The sequence below is a fragment of the Cupressus sempervirens genome, chromosome 2, assembly GCF_028749045.1.
Source record: "Cupressus sempervirens isolate cs-2001-9-10 chromosome 2, ASM2874904v1, whole genome shotgun sequence".
Taxonomy (NCBI): Eukaryota; Viridiplantae; Streptophyta; class Pinopsida; order Cupressales; family Cupressaceae; genus Cupressus; species Cupressus sempervirens.
In genome coordinates this window covers 618,200,779-618,222,169 of record NC_143119.1, presented here as the reverse complement: position 1 = coordinate 618,222,169, position 21,391 = coordinate 618,200,779, and the positions used below count along the sequence as shown (strand labels likewise).

At 39.5% G+C, this 21,391-nt stretch overlaps 1 protein-coding gene across 1 annotated transcript in view; it reads left to right on the top strand.

Annotated features, from left to right (window-relative positions):
* The window catches only part of LOC149574897 (P-loop containing nucleoside triphosphate hydrolases superfamily protein), a 107,355-nt gene that overhangs the window by 78,828 nt on the left and 7,136 nt on the right, over positions 1–21,391 (top strand). The gene's annotated exons all lie outside the window — the stretch shown is intronic.

Sequence of the window (21,391 nt, the reverse complement as noted above, 5' to 3'; positions counted from 1 at the left end):
AATCTATTGTTTGAGTAATCTCTTCCTTCTTCACCTTTTCTTTATTGTTCACCGGATTTCGACTCTTTTGAGTTTGTTGTTCTATAGGCGTCGATCCTTGAGCCACATAAATTGGTTGAGGCCCTAACTGGCCATTGAAACTGCTAATGTCGCCATATGCAACCTCTTGTGTAGGGTTCTCCCCCTCACCATACGAAATTTCTTGAGATGAATTTGTCATATTCGCTCCTAGAGCGTCTTGGATTACATGCACCGAATTAGGAGGAGACCTCCCTTGAGTATGTGTTACTGTACTTTGAGTTTGAGATCCTTGTGGCTTGTTATCCTTCAAATTGTTAAGGAACGTATCCCTAACCTCTGCTATCTTCAGTAATTCGAACAAAGGGAGACTGATCTTGATCTTCCTCATCTCCTCTGTCACACTTTGTCCCAACTTCTTCAATTCTTCGTTATTGACAGTGTTGTTTCCCGTTCTTCCTCTATTTGTTTCTTGTGTCGACTGGACATTCTGTGATCTTTGAACATCTTGATTGTTCTTTTGTGTACCCTGTTGAAAATTCTGTTGTCCATTCCCACTGCTATGGTTACTCTGTCTGTATTCAGGGGCATCCCTTGAAGCATTTGGTACATTACTCGCATTGGGGTGTGGAGGTGTATTGAAATTATTCGGGGGAATGGAGGATGTGAAGGGTCCGTCATTCCTCCTGTTGTTTCTCTGATAAAATCTTGCGTTGCTAGCCGGTTGTTGAAATGTTTGATTCCCACCTGTTCCTTGAACTAGAACAGTATCCTCCAAAGGTGGGAAAGAAAAATCCGACTCATTGTTATATTCATTTTGATTTATCACCTCGCTAACTGGCCCATTGGCTGATTCGGGTGGAAATCTTCCTTGGTGCTCTTTATATGCTTCAAATTCTGGCGGGAATGAAAACTCCTCAAAAGTCAAACACTGATCATATCCCGAGGATGGAACAATCTCATACCCCATGACCTTCACATCTTCCTGACTATTTGACTCATCTATTATGTTTTGAAACAGGTTAGATGCCCTCTTGAACTCAGCACATCCTAACTCCAAATGTAAATCAGTCTCATGAAATCTGCAATATTCGGACATAGCGGACTCAGCTAGAAATATTCTATCTACCGGTCTACTGTCCGCTGAGGCCTGATTATCAAGTGGCGACACCACATTTCCATTGTTTGGGCCTGTGTTCCAAGTCTTCCTTTGGTTAGACTGATTGCTATATCCTTGGTCTTGTGACTGATTGTTACCTTGATAGTTGTTGTTTTGATAGTTCCTTTGATAACCACCACCTTGATTGTTTCTTTGGTAGTCTCTATCCTGATAATTTCTTTGGTATCCCCCTTCTTGATGGTTTCTTTGATACCCTCCTTGATAACTTCCACCTTGATTCTGGTAATTATTCCCTTGGTTCTGATAATTGCTTCCTTGGTTGTTTCTATGGGAACTTTGGAGTTGATTGTTCTGATTTCTCAAATAGGTGACTTCCGTGGATAGCTTCTTGACTTGGTCAATCAACTCTTTCATCTCATCCTTCTCTTCTTGTGTCCTCGTGGAGGAACCTGCACCTTGTAGATAAACTGGTACTGAGGGTGGTGCTTGAGATAATGGAGGTCCCGGGTGTACCACCAATTGATTTGTAGGAGCTTGGTAAGCAAGTTGTGGAACTGGATTGTTCGGATACCTTACACCTTGAGGTTCTATTCCTTGTTGGCCTAATTGCCTCCCAATCTTAATTGCTTTAGTGTAAGCCTCAGTTAGCGTTGCAGGAGCAGGATTGGCCATCCTTGTGAACATAGCCGTCTGGCTGTCTAAGGCACTGTAGTATGCTTCCAATGCACCCGCCTCTGTTATTGTGTAAGGAGTTTGCAATCTCGTGTAAGCCTTATGGAAACGATCATTGAAGGAACTTATTGACTCTTTATCACGTCTCCTGATGTCCACAAACATTCTATGTAACTCCAGTGGTGTGGTGGGCATACCAAACTTTGCAATAAAGGCTTCCCTGAGTTGAACCCATCCCGTTATTGATGATGCTGGCAAATTGACAAACCAGTAATATGGTTCCTCACTCAATGAATAGGGGAAAAGCCTACATGCAACATCTTCTTCTTGAATTCTTCTGTTGCATAATGCCTCTTGAAACACTTTGATATGCTCTTCTGCTGTGCGGTTAGGGTTATTGACAAAAAACTTGGAGCAAAAAACCTCAGGATTCTTAGGTAGATCATGGTACTGTTGGAATGAAATGGGCGAAGCATTGTTTTGAATCCATGGTGGTTGAGCCATTGTTGGTTGATTGGCTTGAACTTGAACTTGAACTTGAACTGGCGAATTAACCAAAGCTTGGATTGTTTGACCACTTGAGGAGCTAGCTAAGTTTGAGATATCAGCTACCTGACGATTCCTTGACCTTTTGGGAGATTCTAACACAAGTAATTCTTCTTCTTGGTGTGGTGTATTTCTCAATATCCTCTGTCTCTTATCCGATATCAATCTCTCAAATCTTTCAGGGGAAAAAGATCCAATCTTTCTATCCAGCTTGAATATAGTTCAGACCCGACTCAAGTGATTCTCTAATTCGAGTTTTCTTTGATAATAGCTTGAGCTTGTCTTTGCGCCTTTCTTTCTCTCTCAAGCTTCCTTTCCAATTCTCTTTGGCGTTCCAACTTCCTTTGAATTCTCCTTTCAATAGCTCTTGCTTTCCTTTCTTCTCGATTCAATACTTCAATGGTGTCCAAATACTCTCTGGTGTTTTCACTTTCCTCCCAAGCAATTGAGCCCAAACTGGCTACAAGGTGATCCTGAAGTGTTCTCCAAGTCGCTCTAGGTTGATTTGATCTAGGAAGCACCATTCTTCTTCATACTTATCTTGAAAGTTTCTCAAAAGGGAAAATTTCTTGCCCTCCTTCTAGCGCCAGATAATGTTGATGCGAGTTTTGTGTCACTACATAACATATTAGTAATTGGATGCTTGATACAGAATATCAAATACACAATTTCTCTCTTGAAAAGTTATCTCTCATGGGACATGAGTATAACTCCAATGTTCCTTACACCGTTGGATACTCGCTCAGTTTTATCAATGTGATTTGCTGGTAATCACGTAAGCGGCCTTATGTTTTCTTGTTTGAGAAAAATTTGGATCTTGGTGAGAAAATGGAGATGGTGGTTCGGTGTGAATGCTAGATGATGTTGATGGCGCGATGATGGCAATGTAGGGTGAATGGCGATGGAAGGTGAGAATGCCAATGTTTTGGTTTACTTCTCTAACTAACCTCTTCTAAGCATGAAATTTGGCTACTCAACTACTCCTACTCCTAAGAATGGGAGGTTAGCAGATGGACGGGGATCGAATCTAATGAAGGCTGACCAGCAGCCCTACCTCCATAGATGCAACGCTTCAAAGGAAAGTAAACTAGATCACCACACAAAGCCTCCCAACTAGCCGCTAGGATGCTAGTGGCCTAGTGTTGACCCCTATCAAACATCTACCAAAGCTACCATGCAACTATTCATTTTATTTTACTCTTACTCTAACAACTTGAAACGAAATTGCTTCAACTTGAAAAGAAAATTTAACTATGTGGAAGTAGAAAACATGCAATAACACCCAATGTTCTTAGTCAACATGCAATGAAAAAGAGAGCACTTTGGTATTATTTTCGCAACAATTTCTCCAACCCCTTCCTTTACAAATGAGAGCCAATGGCCTTATATAGAGGTCCAAAATACAACGGACGGCAGAGATCAAAACAAGATCGACGATCCAGATTGGATCCAAAACCCTAATTAGGGTTGCCACCCCATCGGCCAATGAGAAGATGCCACCTCATCAATGGACCAATGAAAAAAGTGCAAAAGTGGCAACCAATGAGAAGGCACCAAAATGGTGGCCAATCAGAAACAAACACTTGTCCTATTCTAGAAGAAAGAGAAAGTTGCCACTTGGGCTTACATAAGATGATCTTCTAATATAATTCTTCCTTTTTCTTTTGTTCTTTTAGCTAAGGCAATGAACTTAGCTAGCCTTTCGTTAACTTCTTCCATAGGAGGACAAGGTGTGTGCTTCGCTCGGAGTTCTGCTGACTTTGCCACGCTGTTTGCTGCTTGTAGTATCCTTTCGTGATCCTTCTCATATTCCTTTGCAAACCCAATAAAAGCATCGAGTGAGGAAAGGGTGTTCAGATGTTTCCTTTTGACGGCAACCTTTCCTAACTCATCCAATCTCGATCCAAATCCTGTCTCACTGACATCCTCCTCTCTAATACCCTCAAAATCAAGCGCCACCCCAACGTCGCTCATCATGGTCGAAATGGAAGTGTCGACGCTTGGGCCGTGTTGTGCAATCTCATCATGAATTTCTTCAAGTGTTTTGAATCTGGTAGTCAATGCGACATACCAAGATTCAACTATGCTCAATCCTCTCTCATCAACCAACTGGGCTCTTTCCAAATATGCTTTCGGTAGCCTAATGAACGCCTGCAGCCTAGGAATAACCAAATCCTTGATGGGAAGAAAATTCTTCCATTCCTCTTCAAATAATCTGAATTTGTTTCTAACAGTCACCAATGACTGGAATGTTGAGATGAAGGAGGGCAAGAAATTTCGCCCATCTTGGATTGTATCATAGATCCAACCCCTTACTTCATGTAATTGAGCTGATACCTCTTCTGAATTGCTCCCGCTGTCTTGAGGAAGGGCTGCCTGATGCAGCTGTTGGATTGGCTGGCAATCTCTCCAATATTTGTTTTCGGTCTCCAACTTTACTATCTTTTCGTTTTCCTTCCTCAATCTTTCTCTGATTGATGCTATGCCTTCTTGAACCTCCTCACATTCCATATCATCTGTATTTCTTCCCAAATTATGTTCTACTATTTCGTACTCCTGGGCTGCAATCTCATCCGCTGCCTTATTGACTGTTGGTATAGCAATCTGAACCCTTCGTTGACCATCACTGTCGCTTCTGATTACCCTTGCCACCGTATTTGCCATCTGTTTTTGGTTCTCGCTATCATCCTTTTCTATTAGTCCTTGGATATCATCAACTGCGTGAGCCATTACCACCTCGCCTCTCGGCATAAGCATTTGCCTTAACCATAGTGGTGCAGTGCATCTCCCCATTTTCGGATTCGGTTCGACCAACAAAGCATCACCAACGGCCTTAGACGCCTGACTTATCTCTTCAATATCAATCGGCCCATCTTCTTCTCTACTAGTTTCTGCCCTATTTCTTTGCTGGTTCTCCGAGAGAGGGGAGTACTCCGTACTTTCACTGTAGCCACTTGATTCCGAATCAGAGCTCACCTCCACTGCGGCCCCTTTATCACTCGAATTGACCTCTTGGCTTCTAGCCTTAGTTATACTCTCCCTTGACGGCGCTGCCCGCTGTCTCTTGGCTGGAGGTTCCGAACGTTCTTGGCTTTTCTCTACCTCCAAAGCCCTCTTCTTGCTATTTCTAACTGTCTCCGATTGCCGGCCACTTCCTTCACCCTTCTGTCCGATTGATTCTACTAGACCTTCCTTCGGTTTCATCATCTCATAAGTAAGGAGAACCTTTTGTCTTTGTAGCTTTCTCATCTTGGCATTATACCACGACTCGGTATGCAAATCTACTGTCCTTGTGACTGCCTCCAAGGAAGGATCCTGATGATCGTCCCAATCCACTGGATTCAACTCTGTTCCAACTACTGTCTCATAGTCTTCTCTCAACACACTACGATCATCCTCCAATTGATCGGGAATATCAAGGCCTCTCCATCTGATATCTCTCATCATGTTCACCGACTTCTCGAGAAAGCTAGCTTTCTCACGTGAAAATCATCCTTTGCATTGCCCCAAAAGTCCTCTATAGTGGGAACATGCTTAAATTTGCTTCCATGAGATGCCTTGATAAGACCAACAAGGTCGAATCCTTGCCTACCAACAAGGTCGAATCCTTGCCTTGCTCTGTACCATCCTAGATGATACCACTCCAATTCCTTTTCCGCAGCCTCAAAGGTGGCCTGATTTGGGCAACTATCATTGCCAATTATAATTGAGAAGGAAACGCCTGTTTTCCCCTCATTACTCATTACTCTATCATAGTGCTCAAGCTGCCTAGCCAATTCCATCAAAACTACCTTGTCGGGCGGGTATCTTGGAAGCCTCTTGGGACAAACTGTACTTCCTGCCACTCTAATGTATGTGAATTGCGGGAATTGGATGAACCAACTCCCAAACTTCTTAATCCTTGCTTCTGCTTCTGATGAAAGTCTCTTAGCAGGCGCCCCTTGTAATACCCTTACTGTCTTCATGGCGAATGCATCGGAAAACATCTTGTAATCCTTGTTATTGTGCAAATGAAGCTGCGGATAGCATTCATGCACCAAATATTGCCCCGGCCCATTACCAATCTCTCCTAAGGCCCTAAGTCCCGGACTCTCATACAATCTAGCAATTAAGTAAAACATATAGGATCCCATGTAGAATTGCCTTTGGTTTTGAACTGTTCTAAGTTGCAACTCTAAATTTTCACTGATGATCCTAGCCCAATCAAATTTTCCTTTTCCCTTTTCAATTTCATCAATGAAGAAGTACATCCAATTTTCGAATTGCATAGCCTGAGCTAGGCCCATGATCCGGTTGAGAAGAACAATGAGATCGCCATATTCCGGCTTGAAATCTGCCACTGTAAGCCTTGTTGATTTGTTAACTCCTTTCCTTCCTTCGTGTATCCAATTCCGCTTTAGATGTGAGAAGTAGGCCTCTTGGTTACCTTGAAATGATTTGGCCGCCTGATCCACCATTACAACTGTCATGCCCTTGCTCTGGGGAATATTAAATGTCTCTTGAATTGCTTGTTCGCCAATGTTGGCCAACACTCTCTTCCCTTCGCCAAAAATGATGGATTTACTGTCTAGATCAAATCTGGATGCACACTCCATAATCAATTCCGGACAAGGCAAAGTAGGAGGAAAAGCTGCTGCATGTACAATTCCGCTCTTGTATATCCTCTTTGCCAAGGGGGATTGTCCTTCTTTTAGTCTGTCCCTCATCCGTATCATGTCCACTGTAGCGATATTAGTATCGGTTATTTTCTTCATTTTCGAGAAGAAGGAAGTTTTGGGCGTCATATCCTCTTTGTCTTTCTTAGCGTTTGCCCGCTTGGGATTCTTACTTGCACTATCATCCTCCATGCTCGTCGCCCTATTACGGGATGGTAGAGTGGTGGACCAAAAGGCAAGAAGAACCAAGTAGTGCAATTCTTAGAAAAGAGCGAAAGAATGGATGTCAGCTTAAGCACTCCTTGCAACTCTAGATGATGACTTTCACCTTAACTAATAATCTTACAGCAACTTTTCGGAACCCGGGATATGACATCAAAGAATTACAAATCCCTTTGCAAATTAGAAAACAAAGCCTCTAAGCTTATCCAACACTTGCCTTCTATGCAAAAATCAAACTTTCATATGTATCTCTTCTCCCAACAAAATTGCCCAAATCTGATATAAAAATTGCAGCCCCTCTAGAAAATCAGAATTTTGTCTTCCATAAATTTCGGCCCCCACAAAATTCGGCTAAGCATGAAAAAAAATCTGCCCTTCCACAAAATTCGCCCAAGCAAAGAAGGAGCAAAATCTGTAAAATCTGCCACCTAGGGCACAAATCGCAGCCCACAAAGTGGAGCAAAAATCCCCAAAAACGCAAGAAATCTGGCCCTTAGACAAATCGCCCAACAATGGCAATGGAGAAATTGCCCAAAAATCGCCAAAAAACTGCCTTCCACCAATTTCGCCCAAGTCTGAAAATCTGCCCTTGCTTCAAATTCGCCCAAGCATGAGGAGCAAATGAATTGATGAAAATGAAATGGGAGGGGACTCCCTTTATAGCAGCTTTCACCTTCCTCCCAGGCTGACCGACTTGGTCCTATAGAGGAAAAAAAAAAACAAAATTAAAGCTAAGTTAGTGGCCCACTTTAAATACTTTGCCAAAATTTTAATTTTCTAAAATGAAAACTGCACTTTTAATTTACTAATTAACCACAAATTGCAAAACGAAATTAAATGGTGCCTTGGGGATGCTAAAAATTTCTATTTAATGAGGGTTTGCTAATTAATACATCCTTGAAGTTGAATTTTGGCTAACCAAAAGCCATTTCTTAATATTAATTTACCAATTTCATTAAATACCAAAAGCTTTCAAGGCAAATTTAATCTATTAAAGCCAATTTTTGCAATTTTCCTCTAAATCGATTTTGCTAAATAATTAAAATTTTATGACAAAAAATAAAATTGCCTCTAGAGTAAAAATCGATTTTGCAATTTAACTTCATCTTACAAAATTAAATTCTATTTCACCAAAAAAAATAAGATTTTCCAAGAACCTAAGTCTAACGAAAAATTTCCTTATTTGAAAATCATTCAAATTTACAATTAAATCCAAATTTTCAAAAGAAATCGTCTAAGTACAAAATTCACAATCTTATCCTGCCAAGTTGAAATCAATTTTGAACTTATTCGGCCTAAGGATAGAACTGATAGCTCTGGAAAATCAAGTTGAAACCGGGCGAAAAATACATCTAACCTTCTCCACTAGCCCTAAAGGTGATTAAAAAGGGGGTCCCCAAGATTTTGGGGCGATGTGTGAAAACCTCACAAAAGTCAATACACTTGTTCAATTGCTAAAATAATGCAGTGAGATTACATATTGCAGTCATCATAATATAAACATGGTTACATCTATAAGCAGTGCTGGAACAGAGACTTTCCTACAGATATGATTACATTCTCTAAGCCAAATTGTACTGTCTGCTGTGGCTAATTAAGGAACCAATTTAACTCCAGAAATATAGTTCCAGACGTTTTTGTGAGCTTCTTCCAACCCACATGCAAACTCTGCACCCAGCAAAAGACATTTGAAGCACCCAGAACAAAGGAGCCGTCAAGTGTGAAGACAATCTCCCTTACTTAGTAGTGATTCATTGAACTAAATGTGAATGCAGAAGGAGCATCTTTGACGGTTTCAGACATTGAAGAAGGTGAATTACAATCTATGTTTACAGCTACATGGCAATGAGACTCCACTCATCTGCAAAATGTGAAATCCCATCTCCAGCAATATTAACAAACAAATGAAAGTGTGATTTCATGAAGCCTTTGCAAGATAACATTAAGCAATAAGAAGAACATATAGTGGTCATGCTGAAAGAAGCATTAATCTACAATGGGGATGTATTAAACAAAATAAATAAATGCATCGATATCGTTGCTGGAAAACAAGTTTGAAGGATATGCGACATATATTTCTCATCTTAGCCGCTGCATATAGCTAATAATAAGAAATATTATTATAATTGGAGGGTGACCGAAGAAATCCAGTTTGTTTTCTAAGTACATGCCCACGATATATGCAGTAATAAATTGTTGTTGATAAGAACTGTGCCGATGTGGTTCAAAAACATATTCTCGCCGGGAGTACTTGTGAAGAATGATAAACAAACTTAATAAAGTTAAACAAAAAACAAAGTAAGTGAAAAGGTGTTATTATCAAGTATAAAATGGTGCAATTTATTTTCGAAAAGATGTGAAGTTTTGAACTTAAAAGTTATGTTCCCTTACATCAAGATATAAATAAGGATGACATATTCACTTTCAAAATGGAACAAGAGAGAGTCAATATCCGACATTCACATCCATATTCCTTTAGGAGAAAGTATTTTATATTTTATTATTGTATGGAGGAATAAGGGGTTCATTATGACTTTGTAATTAAATTCTATTATTTTATTTTACTAATAAAATAAAATGTTCTTTGTTTATTATTAAAAGCGTGGAGATTTAAACTGCAGGCGAATCGTCCTTTATAATTTTTTTTTGGAATTTTGTATACAATTTAAATGTCGGATAAGTGGACATGGTCATTTAGCATCTTGAATGTGATCATCAAAGATAGTGTGAAATATTTAATTGTTTCCGCATCTGTGTCCAATTTGTCTCCCTACTAGAGGAGTTAAAGTTCAATCTGGACTAATTTAAGATTGCATATATATTTGATTTGTTGCATCTTGATTATTTAATTGTTGGTGGTATAAGTGCTTAAGAATTTTATGAAGTTGTACGTGAAAATTCATTGAAGTTGACTCTATTGTCCAGATGAGTAGAGGCACTGGTCTTTCTATTATTGAAGTCAAAAAATCTATATATTCCTTCCTACAAGCATCAAAATTCATTATTGACAAACATTATACAAATTCCTTCAGTTAATTCAAGCACTCAGTATCCAGTTTTCAGCTTCATCGAGTTCGAGGACCTTGCCAACCAGAGAACTCCAAAGTTTAGATTTGCTATAGAAAAAAGCCTTGGACCAAACAGTCAGTGTTTGAGAAGAAGGTCTACCTGCCTAGGTTTAGCGGATCTTGAAGTGCAGGGGAATCGAGAAGTATTCTCGTTCGTTGGCCAGAATTGATTGAGAAGTCCTATCGGAGAAGTGGCAGGCTCTTGGATTTCCAATTTGCGGTTTTGGGAACCAACACCTCCAACTTGGGAAAAATATCAGACATCGAGGAGGAATTTTCCAACACTTAGCCTTTTTTATTCAACATTTTCATGGCCTTTCACATGAGGCACATTTGAGGAATCAAGGAATTGTCTCACTTAGCCTTTTTTAATCTTTCCTTATTCTCTCCAATTTGGGCACATACTAGACATGCAGGAGGAATTTTCCAACACACAACTGTATTTCAACATTTCATGCTCCCACTTTGGACACATTTGAGGAGTCAGAATTTTCTTATATGTAGCCATTTCTTGATCTTTCCTTGTTCTCTTGAGTGGATTTGAGACTAGGAGGAATTTGGGATTTTGGAAAAAAAATCTTTGCACTATAGGAATTCCCCTTTTTGGGTGAAAATGTAAGAACCCCTGCTGGTTTTAACTTTGACAAACACCATTTTTCTTTACTATTCAGATGTTTGACATTTTGTCAAACACTCTGTATGCAAGCTTTATCTCGCTATACTTTATTTTCAGATTGTGTTCTTTAATTTTTGTAGGCTGCAAATGAAGTTATCGAATGCTTCCAACAATGCAAGGTTGTTATAGAAATGATATACTAGCTGTTTCAGACCTTTGACAAACATATTACATGACTGAAATTAACTATTACAGCTAATAGACATTAAGACAAACACTTGCCACGCATCCCAATGAACACTTAAAGCCACTAGGTTTTTCTACAAACAGTTATAGTGCAATCTTGCAACCATTTACAATGACAACACAAAGCCAATATAGAACTAGAGACTTGCAGTTATCACACTTGCAATTTAATAAAAATAATTCTCATGGACAGACCAAATTAACATGGAAACTGTTACGGATGGTGTCCAGGTATGTGACAACAAATCTAATGAGTTACCAACGCCAACTCAGTGAAATTCATGCCCATTAAATGAGCAGCAGTTTACGTACTATCATTGCCTGACATATTGCAATGTTACCTCCAAACAGGTCCAAACGCAGCTAGTATAAATGCAAACGCTGTTTTCTAATGTCCACATCATGTGCTAGGAAACTGGCCGTTTATGATGTCTATGTGTTTATAGGTTGAAACACCAATATGTAGCAGTAGATCGTCTAAAACTTTCAGTAAATTTTGGCTGCCCTGGATGATGCTCAAATACAACAGCCAATCAATCTCCAAAATTACAGAATGCAACAGATGTTGAAGGAAAATGAGAGACCAAGAAACCCTGGTCAACTTGCAGAAAATACTGAACAATTTTGGTATATGACAGCACCAAATTAAAATCAGAATAATCAAAATCAATTCCCAGATATTCAGAGCACAATAAACCACAATCTTTCAGTGATTCAAAGTGCAAACAGAGAGGAAACAGTCCTCACAAACCCTTAAGAAAATTCACAATGTAATAAAAATCAATAGGCAAGAATAAATTACTTTTTCTCCATGACGTCTCTTGTATAATACAAAATGCAACTTGGGTTCTTCCTCACACTTTTCATTAAAGAGCTTTCAATAATTCACTTTTCAATTAGAAGCTCTCATTTAATAATTTTAAATAAATAACTCCCAAGCTCATAACTTCATGAAGACACTTTTTACTTAAAAGACTTCTTCAGCACACCATCAAATTTTAACACTTAGAGATTCTATTGAAGTATGTCCTTGGGGAGAACCTCTTTTCAAAGATTTCCACAGTAAGGGAAAGTGAGTAATAACTATGACTTGCGGAAAAGTAGTGAAGGTGCTTCTCCATCACACCCAAGCAAATTGTTCTCATGTGAAAGTCAAACTTCCGAGTATAATAGGCCTCACCATTTGCCTCAGCCACAAATCAAAGTCAGAAAACTAAAAGCTTTTGTTCTTTTCACTTAAAATGGTGGATTTAAAAATCTGATTTATAAAGAAGAGGTCGTACAGATCAGACGTGTCTGACGTTACTTTTTCCTGTTAAACCCCCGCATTTAATTCAAATCTGATCATTAAGCTCAAAACGCTCCTCCAAATTTAATGAAAACTACGTCACTTGGGTGGCGTGGGAAACTCTAACAAACAACCATAAAGGCAGATCTATTAAGTAAGATTTTGTAGACATTTTCCCATCATCTCTCTCAATGACCATTTTCAATTTCCGCAGCTAAGCTAAGTGCTCTAGTGTTTATAAGTTCTCCGCCATGGCTGCTAAGTTCATTGGGAATGACAATTTAAATAGAATTGATTGCACTCTAAAAAGTCTAAGTGATACCTAACTGTGATTTTATGACCTTGGTGACTTACATAGAAGATTGGAGGTGGATCCCAAGCATCCAGTCACCAGGGAGTTGAAGGAAAGTGGCCTAGTTGAAGTGGTGGGTTTCCTGGTGGCTGTATAGGCCCTAGAGTCAATCCTTGAATGCATATCACATTACGACCTAGATACCCACCAGATCAAGATGTTGGACAACGAAGTGCTCCTTTCCCTTGACTGAGATGTGCTACAGAATGGTTTCCAGTTGCCAGCAAGGTAAGTGTTTAATGATATGAACTTCTAGAACTTGATCTCCATGTATAATGAGAAGAAATCCACAAGGGGAGGCGACATGATGGCTACACAGTTTCAGACCCCTCGGAGCGATAAAATTGAAGTGCCGAAGACCCTCTTCGGCACTAACATAAAAAGGGAAATTGTTGATATTCTTGTCTTTCTACACAAGCTGAAGAGGAACGAAGATGCACTTAATTTTGTGGAGCACTATTTCTACCTGGTACAAGCAATTTGCGCCCAGGGAGAGCATGTGGATTGGACACAATTTATAAGTGATAATCTCACGTGTTAGCTTCAAACTGCCAAAGTTCAAAAGCAGTTTTATATGTCTTCTTATTTGATTTACGCCCTTGCTACCATCCCTTTGTTTCCTAGGTTGCTGCATATTGAGGAGTTTGACGAGGACATTCAAGTTTATGATTTTTATTTGTGCCTGCAACTACATTGGAGCTATGCAAAGTTTATGAGGGTTAATGACGCCTTCATCGTGAGGATTTGTCGGATGCTGCAAGGGTCTCTAGAACGACATCTCTCGCTTGAAGAAATATATGTCGTAAACCAGTTTGGAAGCTATTTCATTCAATTCTCGACATTTTCATATATAAGGATTGCAGGATGTGATGGTATCCCATGGAAGCTTCCGAGGTATCCGGATGACTGGATTGTTCATGTTAAGATGTGCTGATAGATTTTGGAAGTGAATGACTTGTGCTCAAATCCTAAGAAGGCAGACATTCCTTTTCTTATCGTAGTGGGATCGTATTCATGTGCCTCCCATTCTAATATTAGAAACATGTTAAAGGCTTTTGAGGAGAAGTACAAACCTCATACGAGGTAATCAAATTGAAATTAGATCCTATAGACTATATCAAAACAATTTGCAGTTAGGGTCAAGATTTAGGCACATTCCCGCATTGGAGGACTATTGGGCTAACTGCGCAGACGAGCTTGAGACCAAAGAAATATTTTTCTCCAGAATGATAGTGGAGCAAGTAAAATTGTGCAATGTCGGTATAGATGTGGAGGGAGTTGAGAATGATGGTCAATACATGCATTCCTCCACATATCTGAAGAAAATTAAAGACACTCCCATTGATTCAACCCCTCCCCTCTGTCCTACCATTGACAATTTAGAGAAATTAATAGACAAGGTAATCAAAAGAACCCAAAGTCTTGGCTAGAGAACACGCTTGAGAGAAAGCGGAGAAGAATAGAGGAAGGGGCGCCATCGAAACACTTGATCACTTAAAGTGTGAAAAAGATACCAGCGACCAAGAAGGCGAAGAAAGCTTCTACACTGGCAGCCTTGGATAGGGATGTTAACACAAGCATCTACATCATGGAGGTTGCCCAAGCCTAGACAGATGGAAACTTGGTTGATCTCGACCCAATGGATTTCAATATTCAGCAGCATGAATGGGGCCACTGAGACATGGTACTAAGCACGATGTGGAGATTTTTGAATCAAGCAGTAGATGAAGGCTGGAGGAGCTAAAGATAATGATGGCTCAGCTCAAGGCTACAAACAAGGAATTATCCTAGTGCCTTAGGCTATTGCTTGCCCCACTGTTTAGCCAAGCAGGAGAATCATTAGATGCAAGGCCTTTTGACCCATCTATAGAAGAAAAAACAAGGCCCTACTTGCTAAGTTGCAGGAAGAAAGGCACTTCGGTCAGATTGGGCGTGGGTGGCTAGAAGATATGAAGGTAAGGAGTCTACCCTTAATTGAAAAGTTGGATGCCCTCTGTATAAGGGTCAAAAATTAAAAGAGATCATGCACAACAATCTTTATTCTCCCAAACAAATATAGAGAAGTATAAGGATTCCATATCCGTGTTGTACGAAGTCATGAACATGAAGGTAGAGAATGCAACCAATTTGGGCATTTTGAAGAATGGGGATGAGCCCCTATCCCATTGGATGAGGTCTGTCAAATTCAAGACAGAAAGTATGGTAAAAGATGAGAGATAGATGAAAAAGGTCTACGAATCAGTAAAGAAGGAAGGAGAAATAATTTTTGTCTATCTCCTGGAGCTGCAAATAGAGTCTCATTTGAGCAAAAGTGGCGAAGTAGTTGATGTCGAGCACATGAAGACTACCTACTTGAACTTCATTGATGGACTGGTGCACCCTAATAAATTCCAGACTTTCGATCCGCACACTTTCACTGCTATAGATGGAGTGCTAATGAAGGTGTCGAAAAACTACAAACCCGTGTTGACACCGTAAAAGGACTGGCAGGGGATCACGACTGTTGGATGGTTCGATCAAAGAACGTATCAATCCCTAACGTAGATGATCTTGCAACCATCATTGGAGCAATGAAGGGATATAAGTTGAGCCAAGAAAGTGCCAAGCCTACCAACGATGGAAATTGAAACGTTTTAGTTCCCCGAGCCTAATCATTGCTCTGTTTTTGGGATGACAAGTATCATGTTCTTCTGCTTCTAGCTTCCCTCTTTCTAACTTCTCATAAATATAATCTTTGTAACGGCTAAAAGATTAAGGGCGTATATATGTAACAATTTAATAATTAATAAAGGATTGGCAAATTTTGGTGTCAGTTTTCCCCCTGTGGCTGAGACCAATGTGTCAGACTTGAAAGTTTTCATTAGGATTGTTGTTCATTGCATTCCATATTTATTTTTTGTGTTTTGGAGAATTGAATTATAATGAAATCAAGGGTCATTAAGTTTACAATAGGTTATTGGAATTTAATGGTTTTGCTGATATGAGAGTTTCATGTGTATTTCTTTTCCCAGTCCTGTGGGTGCACGTTTCATTCAATGTTTGGTAGTTGAGATATGGTAAAAGTAGGAAATCTTTACATATAATATGATGTTGGGTTTAATGGCTTTTGTGGTCTGAGAGCTACTGCAGTTTCGGTTATATCTCTAATCTCTCTATTACGTAATTGCATTTAGGAGTGAGCCTGCACAATTATTCTGTTAGTCAAGTAGATGCATGTAGGAGTGGAGTTGTGGATGAAATATTGAGAGGGTTCATTTTCTTTCATGATCGTGGGAGTAGTTGAACTGTAAATCCAAACCTAGCCTAGGTCTTTTGTGGTTACGAGAAACTTGGTAATAACCTCTTTTGCTCTCTGGTTAAGAGTATACCCATCATTAGAATAGGATTCAGAACAAAATTTATTGCATATCTACCCAAAAGGGAGTTGTACCTTCAAAATTCAGAGGGAAGTGAAGGGAGAAGAAGAACTAACTTCCCATTCATCGGTAGCAGACTGTTCTTCACACCTTTGGGCAAGAAAGAGTTAAGAGTTTTGTTGAGAAAAGTGGGAGAACAAACTATTAACCAACATTGTCATGGACATGCTAACTCTACAAGTAGCCTCCTATTAACTTGCAACTATTAACCCCATCAACTATAGATAGTGCGAACCCATCCCATAAATGGATGGTATGAACTTGGTGCCAACCCATACCTATGTGAAACCAAATCCTCTACTTACTGGTCAAAAGGGAAATGATGAGCACTCCATACTGTGTAATTGTGGTAAAATTCTCCAATCCATGTAAAAGGCTCATTAGTATCAAAGTGAGAATCAAGAGATGACTCCAACTCTGACTCCAAACAATTGATCAAGCAGGATCCTAGGTAAGCCTTTCAACGAACCCAACCATGAAATCCTGTGGGGAAGCAGTATAGCCAATGTCTCTACAATCTTTCCCATCAAACATTGAATAGGAGGAGAACCTCGGATGAGATTACCCTCAAAAGCTCTATATGGCCCCTACTCCAATTCGGGACTCTCAAGAAGATACTCCATGAATGATTCTGTGCAGTTGAAATTATATGAAGAAACATCAATTTGCTCCCTTGCAATCCACAATTAATCCCTCTGTAATTGTGGCTCTACCAATTGTCTATCACTATCAGTTATATGAAATGAAGTAATAGATTTGCTTTTGGCAAAAGGAAACAAATCCTCATGAGAGCTCATCTCCAAATCAGATGATGCCATGCCCAAGTCCTATGAAGAAGCAATAGTAGTGTCAGGAACTACTACACAACCCTCTGAATAATCCACTACTGCATCACAATGCCTATCAAAAATCTGCCCTAGATCACCTGTCAATGGACTAACCTCTAGAGAACCTAATACATCATGAAGCTCTCTGCCATCCTCCACTAATGCACTCATCTCATATGTAGCTATTGCATTGATCTCACGGATGGATGTGACTCCTTCCTCATAACATCCATCCCCCCTATCCGTGGAAGTAAACTCACCACCAACCGCCACTATATGTAGCTGAACTTGATCTGGGGCTAGTGTAGATTGTATACTCTCCAACCCCATGGTAACCTCATCCAACTGTGACTATGACTGCAAGAGGGCCAACTGGGTACACTGCAAAGAGTCCACAGTCACCTCAAGCTCATGGGTGAGCTTGCCAACATCCTCCTTTCCCCTCAAGAGATCATACCATACTTGGTCTCTCTTGAGCGGCAAATCCCAATTTGCTAACAACTGCAAATAATTATGTCTCATAATCCTAATAGCCTCCAGGAGAGTATGAAACTCCTCAAGGGAAAGACCAACATCATGGTGCTCATCTGTCACAGGAGTGCTCCAACCATAGATAGACAACATTTGTCGAGCAATTTCACAGTGCTCTAAAGTTGTGGCAATCATGATATTGCTAATCTTCATCTACCCAATCAAATGATAAGGAACCTATAACTGCTAACTCTTGTACATGTCCTTTGACCCAAACTCAACACTGTGATAGGAAATTGTATCTACACTACTCACCACATGATCACCAACATCATGCGTGCTGTCATCCTCGTACACATCAACAAGCAAGGTACTACTACTAGTTACCTCTACCAATACATCCTGTGAAGAAGTGGAAGCCATTGTTGTATCGGACTCCTGGCATGTCTGTGCTTCCCCATCATCAGTAAGTCCATGTAAAACACAATCTTGGGACCTATCATCATCTAATAGCCCCTCTAAGTCATCACCAAGCATTTGATATGAAATACCAAACTTGCTACAGCATGAATCTTCATCACGTGAAACATTAGAGGTCCCCACATCAATAGTATCAACAACGTCCAACCAAGACCTCTTTGGTATCGCCTAATGTTGCATACATCATGTGGACCAATAACACTATGGCATTAATCTACACCACCCAAATCCTCCTTAACACTCAAATCATAAGCGTCGTAACTAGGTAGGTCCATGTGCTCATCTATCCCACCTAAGAAGACTATTGTCTACTGCACTAACTCAACACTATGACAACTACCATAAAAATCAGAATTGTAAGTGCTCATATCCTCTATGCAATCTTCAAAAACAACACTCTCATCAAGAGATTCTAAACTAACAATGGTAACAACTGCATCTTCTGCGCTCGCACTATTCGCAACACCATCAACATACTCACATACGAGACTACTATCCTAAATATAAGATCCTATATTACCAATATCCCCACTACTACCAACTCAAGTAAGACTGTCATCAAAGGTAGTTAGCATGTCCTCAACAATTTCCGAAGCACTATGGAATCCTCAAACTGCTAGAACTCAATGTTGTTGTTCTCTAATTAAACATTCACATCCACATGTCCCTATGTAGAATCTCCAACATCATAACTGCAGATAGGACTAGAGACTTCTAAGCACAAGATCACCTTCACCATGATCACCAACTAGTGAAAACTCATGGTGAAGACTTCTAGATGTCTCACCTGTGAAAAAATCTAGTTTATCTTCCTACGTTCTCAGTGAAGAACTGTTAAAAATGGAAACCATATACCTAATTGTCTTGTCAACTGTTGCCAGATCTAAAAGTATTGCTTCCATCCTTTTCTGATTTTGACTAAGCTTTTCCATACTTTCCATTAGGGCATTTGTTTCCTTCTTGAGATTACCCCTGTTTTTCATTTGGCTTCCATATTTATTAGATTTCCTATAATTGTCCATAACTGAAATAAGTGCAAGATTGTTGGTCACTCAAATATCAACAGAAGAATCAAGATAATAATTTTTTCCCTAGTGCATAGGATGGCAAGAGACCGCTTTGAGACCACTGCAAGAATCCTTTTTGGTTCTAACTTCGACAAACATCTATTTTCTTTACCATTCAGATGTTTGACATTTCGTCAAACACTTCGTATGTAAGCTTTATCTTATTGTACTATGTTTTCATATTGTGCTCTTTAAGTTTGTAGGCTGCAAATTAAGTTATTGAATGCTTCTGACAATTCAAGGTTGTTATAGAAATGATATACTAGCTGTTTCAAACCTTTGACAAACATATACATGACTGAAATTAACTATTACAGCTAATTGACATTAAGACAAACACTTGCCATGCATCCCAATGAACACCTACAGCCACTAGACATTTTTACAAATAGCTATAGTGCAATCTTGCAACCGTTCACAATGACAACACAATGCCAGTATAGAACGAGAGACTTGCAACTATAACACTTGCAATTTATTACAAATAATTCTCCTGGACACACCAAATTAACATGGAACCTAATTATGGATGGTGTCCAAGTATGTGACAGCAGATCCAATTAATTATCAACGCCAACTCGGTGAAATTCACGCCTATTCAATGAGCAGCTGTCTAGATACTAACGCTGCCTGACAGATAGCAATGTCACCTCCAAACAGGTCTAGACGCAACTGTTATAAATGCAAACACTGCTTCCTAATGTTCACAGCCTGCGCTAGGAAACAGGCCGCTTATGATGTTTATGCATTTGCAAGCGTAAATGCCAATATGTAGCAGCAGATCGCCTAAAACTTTCACCAAATTTTAGCTGCCCAGGATTAATATATGTGCAGGCCTATTGACACTTAAATATAACAGCCAATCAACCTCCGACAACCACAGTATGCAGCAAACTTTGAAGGCAAATGAGACACCAAGAAACCGTGGTCGACTTGCAGCAAATAGTGAACAATTTTGGTATATAACAACACCAAAATTGAAACCAGAATAATTAGAATTAATTACCAGATATTCAAAGCACAATTCACCGCAATCTTTTAGTGATTCAAAGTGCAAACAGAGAGGAATCAGTCCTCACAAACCCTTGTAGACACCCTTCAGCAAATTCACAATGTAATAAAAATCAATAGGCAAGAATGAATTCTTTTTTCTCCACAGAGTCTCATTTTCTAATACAAAATGCAACTTGGCTTCTTCCTCACTCTTTTCATTGAAGAGCCTTCATCAATACACTTTTCAATTAGAAGCTCTCATTTAATAATTTTAAATAAATAACTCCCAAGCTCAAGCTTCATTTTAAAAAATAATCTTAATAAACAGCTTCTAATATAAAGCTCCATTAATTTACCCGGTCCATCACAAAAAAATTAAAAATGTTAATCATTGGTATCCTCAACTGCATTGCTAAAAATAGTTACCGGCCCAAAATTGACTTACTATAAATAGCAAGTGACTTAATAGAGATCCTCAAAACACACTCTCAGCTCACGATGATGTATTGACTTCACCAAGGTACAAGAGCCTGCTAAAATGAAGCATGGAGAAGGATTTTTCCAGTTTGAAGAAACTCCTTGATGTCCATAAATTCCCCCTCTTGGGGGCAGTTACAGCATGGAGAAGGATTTTTCCATTTTGGAAGAATTCCTTGACAATGGTGAGTTTCCTTCCTTGGGCACTGATTTGCGGTGGAGAAGAATTTTCTCTTCACTTAGTGAAATTTCAATGTTCTTCATGCTCCTTCCTCTTTTGGACATTTCTTGAAAAGGATCATGGATTTTCGCAAATTTAACCAAATTCGGATCTTCTTCCTTAGCTGTTCATTCTTCCAGATTTAGAACAAGATACCATTTGCTTGGTCCTCTGTCAGTGCTCACCCAATGCTAGAAATAGACCTTCAAAAATAGACTTACAATAAATGATAAGTTTTTACAAATACAAAATTAGGCCACTTGGAGAATTAAGTTGTAACACTATTTATTGATAGCATATCAATTACAGACCAAGCCTTCAGCATACAGCTCAATTATGAGGTTTGATATAGAGGGCTCAAGCTATATAAAATTTGATTTGTACTCTAGAGTTCTCCAAAGGTCCTCACACCAAGTAAGGAGCTGTTGTTATAGACATTTCTTTCACAAAAGCTATGGTCTGGAATTTTGATCAAGGAATTTCAGACTGTAGACAATCTGATCAGTACCTCTAATAACCACCAAACCCCAATGCCAAGCAAGGTTCTGCTACTAGGAACACAGAAGGGGTTAAACAAGGATTATATGCTGAATTTGACCGATGGTAACCTCTAGTCTGCTGACGTCACATGAAAACC